Below are 6,405 nucleotides of genomic sequence, written 5' to 3'. Positions count from 1 at the left end.
GCCGCAAAACTGTTTGGTCCTCTTCGACTGTCCGATGCGTTCATGAGGAAAAACGGGGGGAGGTGGTTTTGTTTTATCTGACCGTATATTCCGTTGGTTTGTATTTCAAGAATCTTGGCATATTTATGGACTAGGTACTTTTGAGTCGCAGCCAGCGAAATCTTATTTTTCTCACAACCTTGTGATGTGAAATTTACTTGTCTTCTTAAGTTTTATGGAAAACACGGTTCGTAACGATTATGTCTTAAAATCGTGTTGACTGCATCCAAGAAGACTGTAGTTCCATTCCGGGTACTCTTTCGTCCTGATAGTTGCATGATATCGCTCGAGTGGTACTCCGTAGCCTGCAACTCAATGGTTTGAACTTCCCAGTTAGAATAACCTCTTCCTTAACTTCTTTGATATTTCGATTGTTTTTCTCGGAGCCCATGTTGAAGTCGTGTCCCCTAAAGACGTGCTTCCTAGGTTTGGTTTAATCCTGGATTTTGAAGGCATCTTATTCGGAAGCCTCCAGCGCGTTCATTTAAATGTAGGTTTTGTGCCGTTATGTTGTGTAATTCGCGTCCCGTCGTCTGCGATTCACCTACGTTTGACCTGTGTCAGGCGACATTTGATCTGCATGTCGTCACCGCTGTACTTTCTGTCTGCATGTGTAGAGTGTGGATCTAGAGTCAGTTCTTTTGAAGTGCACAAGCTTTCTGTTTCCGATATGGTTGGGATGGCCAACCCTATATATTCTTGCTGGTCAGCACTAGTGATACTGTCGGGATGTCACTGCTTCTAGTGGCTTCAACCACTGGTCACAGTATGACTGTCCTGTTGCGTTCATATACCCGCTATCCTTGCAGTAGCACGTGTGCTTCGCCCATCCCCTGTGGTTCTGGGCCTAGCCTATACCTCAGGAATTCCATCTTTGTGCAGCGTAAACCACTAGTAGCGTCGCTAAAATTGCGCTTCTGTTTGCTTCCATCCGGCGTGTCTCAAGTCCCAATGGACCGCTTGACAGTCTGCTGGAAGCAACTACGTAGGACGATGACATGAGTTTGACCATCCCGACTATCCACAGGTCAAAGAACTCGAGATACAATTCGCAGTTCCCCGAAGTGTGACCACAAACACTACGCCACCAGAGATCTCAAGGCCATCAGACGTCCAGAGGGTTTGGGGTTACCCTGATGGTATAGGCGATGAATCTGTTCAATATATGTATCCCTGGATTTTTCATTTTATTTTATTCGAATAGACAGTCATTCGAATAGACGGGATTAGCACACTAACAGACACCAGTTCCTGAACTGGTCTTTAAGACAAGGTATCGGTACTCGTATGTCTATTGTCAGAACAATAAATGCAACTAAAAGTATGATACTGAGTCCGCTCCTACCAGCTTGCAGCCCGACTATCGGGGTCGCGGAAATTCTCCAAGCTATGTAGTGAATGGTGGTCCATCCGGACATGGAATTGCCAGTCAGACAGGTAGGTAGGAATTGACGGAGAAAGTACACCAAGGCAAGCATTCCGCGTCGGGTAGTACAGCAGTTACTGTCACATCTAGAATGCGACTACCATTTGCGATGACAACTCCGGTCAGCAGCACCGTATCTAAGACAGGATCTCCCACACTCTGGGTATGCTGGGATAGGTGGAGATGTTATTGGTCGGTGAAAGCGGCTGAAAGCTTCATCACGTCCCATGGTCGAAGAAAATGTCAAATTCTTTCGGGTAAGCCTGTGAAGCGTTGCACTGACTGATGTAAGTCTGGGGGAACCTTAGGAGCCAAGGTCACCCGAAAGAGGAAATGTTGCCCGAAACAGCACTTTACGCCGTCGAAACTTGCATTTCTCCATACGAGGGGTTAGGCCAGCCTCTCTGAAAAAAAGCAGAGCTTCTTGTATTGCGTTATTTCACCCTTCTTCCGTGAACAGTGATGTTGTCTAGCGTCCAACCCTTCAAAAGCCGTGTAAGCGAGACAGTGAAATGTAGCTGGTGCCTTTGAAAGTCTGAGTGACGTTGTTTTAAATTCATGCAGGTCTGATGGCAATGGTCCTTTGGGTGGACCTAGACTTCCCAATACCCGGACACCAAATCCGAAATAGGGAATTACTCTGGATAGGATACTGCATCAATGGCATCGCCGACGCGTCGGGCCGGGAAAGAGTCACGTTCAGNCGCTTTAGTTTCTGTGGTCTACATATGTCCTCAGACTACCATCTTTGTTACCAGCATGACTGACGAGTGCCAAACTAGCATTTCGGAAATGTGTCCGATGGCGAATTGGAATGCTTCCGGTGTTACGTATTGGCTTGTGGCTGTGTGTATTAACTGCATATTTAACAACACTGTTTCTTTCCAGAGGAGGTCACCAGATATCCCATGCGGATTCCTTCCAAGTTCTATGGTGGGAAGCACAAAACGCATCATTTTATATCTCGACAGATGGTTGTTGGGATTACCAAACGTTGTCTCTCTAGGAAGTATGGGCGCCGTGCATTGTTAAGAAACCCATACACACAATTACGCTCTAATTTACTAGCGCGCAGAAGAAAATAAAATCCGCCACTAAATCAGACGAAACAAGCATTGTTCTCTTCGTGTCAAGCGATGGAATGGCATATCCATTGGCCGCCAAGATTTCGGGGCAGATACCGCAGTTATTTTTGGTTGTAATGAATCAATCAATACAAGAGAGCGGAAAGCTCCGGAGTCTGCCAAAATGCCCACCTCCTTTGAGTTCATTTGCTCTGTGGTAACGTGGTAGGGATATGACAGACAACAGACAGAGCCATAATGCCGGGCATTCCTCCCAAATCATGCACGGTAAAACCAACTTCGGGAGCGCACGATGCATACGCTGATGGTTCGTGGGCCCTACCATTGACCTTGTGAAGTCCGCAATGATGTCACAAGACTCCAAACCGGACTATCTCCATCACACAGTTGTTCGCAGGACCGGGCGACCTGGAATGCGTCTCACAAAGTGCGCTCAACCTTCCGACTGCACTGATGGGCCGTGGGTGTGTCAAAAAGTTCTGCAGCCCCTCCGGCTATGCCTTCGCTGCGAGGCCTCGTAAAGCGCCCGTATACTCATCTGCTGATTCACGGAAGTCTAGATTCTTTTTCAAAAAATGCTCTTGAAAGCAACCACTTGGCGGTGATGTGTCGATCAGGGGGGCACAAGTGAGTCCAGAGGGTGTTTGGTGGTGAAGACAGTGGAAAGCCCGAAAGGATGACGCTGCGCGCGCGGCAGCCATTTGGACGGGACAGGATAAATCTTCCATGTCGCTCCGGAGGTACATGTGTTAGGACTACCCTTATACAAAACAACCACTGAGCAAAGTAGTCACCATGGAGAAACGTCGCCGGTGGTCTTAGAGCATGTTGAATTCAAGGCACATCTAGTTGTCAAAAGTCAACGGCCTTTGCCGTTGGGTGGCCCACTGACGTATCTCGTTGGGGTTGATAGACATATTGCGTAGGTATCTACAACCTAATACTGGATTCCACCTCTGCTACCAAATGTAGCGTGGTTAGTCGGGAAATTAGAGGCACTCAACATTCACAAGGATGCGACAGTACATAATGCCCATATTCACACAGGTTGGGCAATGCAGGACAGAAGAGAGGGGAGGCAAAAACGTACATGTACTGGAAGCAGAATGGCGGGCACACGTCAATTAGGGTGCCAAAATAGGTCAAAGCAACTCAGCGGGATGCACAAGCGGACTACTGACTCCAGTCTGGGGCTCCTGGTGGCTTATCGGGAGTGCCCGTAGTAGGAGATAAATATACACATCAATCGTACGAAAAAATGCCTCGTAGCAAGTAAATTTTTAGTTTCAATTACTTTATGCTAGTCGCATACCAACTGGTGATACCTTGTGCCCTTAAAAGTTCCCTCACTCAGACACACAGCACTGACGCGCAGCTGGAATCAAATAAATCCCGAAGAAATCCTCAACTCTAAATGCAACGGACTTTCAACAAACTCACTTCTGGTTTGACCCCAGTGCTTTACATTAAACTGCCGGAATTCCGGATAGCTTAATATGTGCGGTCATTGTAGTGAGACCCCAAAGTGTATCGGTTGGTTTGTAGCGCCCGAAAGCACAAATATAATCCACTTCTTCAAATGTTCACCAGATGCGGAGATCGTGTTAAACTGTGAATTTAATTTAAACAAGTTTTCTGGCGCGTATCTTTAGGCGGGAGCTGTGGGCTGTTGGGGTAATTTGTGTCCAAGTTTCCAGTCTGTGGAATTTCGGTGCCAAAAAAACAGACGCCATATGCCCAGACGATATTAGCACCTACTTTTCCGTACATCTTGCTCGGACCTCACGTTTAGGTTTTATATAGCTTCACATAACTCCATGATAATACGGTAACCTGCTCAAGGGTGAATAAAATATGGGATGAAGGCAGATGCATGCTTTTGATGTAATCGAGGATACAGAGACATCCTTCCACCTGAAACTCAGTAACGGTGCACGACCGATGGAGCCGATAAAGTCGTTTCTCTAGGAATATCGTCCGCTGCGGTTCATGGGTTTTCTGATATGGGAGTGTCATGCAGTTGCCCATCATGATGTCATATTGGTAAGGGTCATAAAAAGCGTAAATGGGAATAGGGAAGTCAAGGGGTTAACAACGCGGATAAACAGTAGCAGAAATCTCAGAATTATGGTGTACAGTGAAGCTGCAGGGACTCCCTGAAGTCGCCAGGTATAACAATTTGTCGTAAGGGTGAACTGGTAATAGCACACAAGCCGGAATGCGAATTGTACAGAAAATCATTGACTTCATGAGGAGCATAGGCCTAAATTCTGCTGAAATGGTCAGTTCCAAACGAAAGGTTCAGGAAATAGGAATAGACGCGTCATGCAGGTAGCTGGGACCATGTGGAGAGCTTGTTCGCGTTTGCAATAAATGGAACGAGTGGGAGAGAGTACGGAAAGGAATAGTTGTGGGTGTACTATCAAACTAGATGGAGTTGCACCGTTTCATCAATGGCCTGACATAGCTCGGTTTCTTGACAGCCCCGTTGCGGATGTCATATCCAAATTCATTGGGCTGGAGTGTGCAATCTATTGTGCAGGTGAATTTTTCAGGTTGGCCAGGACAATACGTAGAGGCAAAACGAAGCCGATGTAAGTTCGCAGGATTTTTTCCCTTTTTGGTCCATTTATGATTCTTTTTTATTTAGATCGCGGTCCGTGTGCAGAGGCTCACAAACGAATCAGGTATTACCGAAGGTTGGGGCTTGGGGAAACGAGGTAACGGGATGTGATCAGTAAAGCCTGATGAGTGTGGGGAGACTTCGGACGGGGTGATGTGCATTAATGTAGAGAAAACTTTCACCACAATTAGAATGGTGACAGCAAGTGATTAAAAAAGACAGGCTGGGTATGAAGCCGGTGTAACGTCAGCGGAAAGAGATGCGGCCGGCGAGTAGCGGGATGATATCGAGATGTCTGTAGACGGGCCGCTTTCGGTAGGTAAGCCAGTGGTAGACCGTAGGTGCTAAATGGATTCATGCTGAACGTTATTTCAATTGCCGCATGGATTGTGTGCGCAGTAGACATACCGGGACAGCCATCCGACTTCTTGAACACTTTCAGGACTTCGGATACCTTTGTTGAATCCTGCCAAGACGACAATAAAAACAGCTGGCACGGGACAACTGGATAAATAGGTTTCAGTCTTTGTGAATCAGGAATACAACAGCTATTCGGTAGGTAGTAGAGAAACAGTGGGATTTTAGGTTGATTGATGTCATCAAGTAAGAGGCATAGTTGGCGAGTTGTGACGCGGGAAATCATCTTTGGGTTTTTTCCTGCATGGAAGGTTCAATAACAGTGTATTTATATTATAACTTGTCGGGAAAATGTAAAATGAGACATGATCGGATCGTTACAACCTGAACGCTGCGGACAGCAAAACAACGAGGAGAAGGTACAAACAACGAGACACGCTTATCACGCGAAAAGTCATCAGAGTTGTGGCAATAAAAAACTAGGACAATGTGACGTGGGGTATGACAAGTTCAACGATGAGGCCGGTTGACTTAAACGAAAACTGAAGAAACTGTCGCTTACTCTGATTGACCTTGGGTAGTTTAGTGAATAGACAGGATCACAAAAAGCGAGAATGGAGATGGAGGTGGAAAGGTAGATGTAGGTAGGTGATTTTCGCCCCCAAAATATGGTTTACAATAAAACTCAGTGAACCGACTGCTGTCGCCGGTTTAGGGAAGTTCGATGTAAATGATATGTCCGATATGGAGATAGTGCTAGCGCTTAGGACCGATCGAACGCCTCGAGTGAAGCTAGTGAACCTGTGGAAGGGACAAACAAATTGCAGTGATAAACTAGATTGGTTAAGTCCGAACGAAAGGTTTAACGAGCTAGA

Source organism: Opisthorchis viverrini (genome assembly GCF_000715545.1).
Source record: "Opisthorchis viverrini unplaced genomic scaffold opera_v5_303, whole genome shotgun sequence".
Lineage (NCBI taxonomy): Eukaryota > Metazoa > Platyhelminthes > Trematoda > Opisthorchiida > Opisthorchiidae > Opisthorchis > Opisthorchis viverrini.
Note: the sequence above shows the minus strand (reverse complement) of the source record.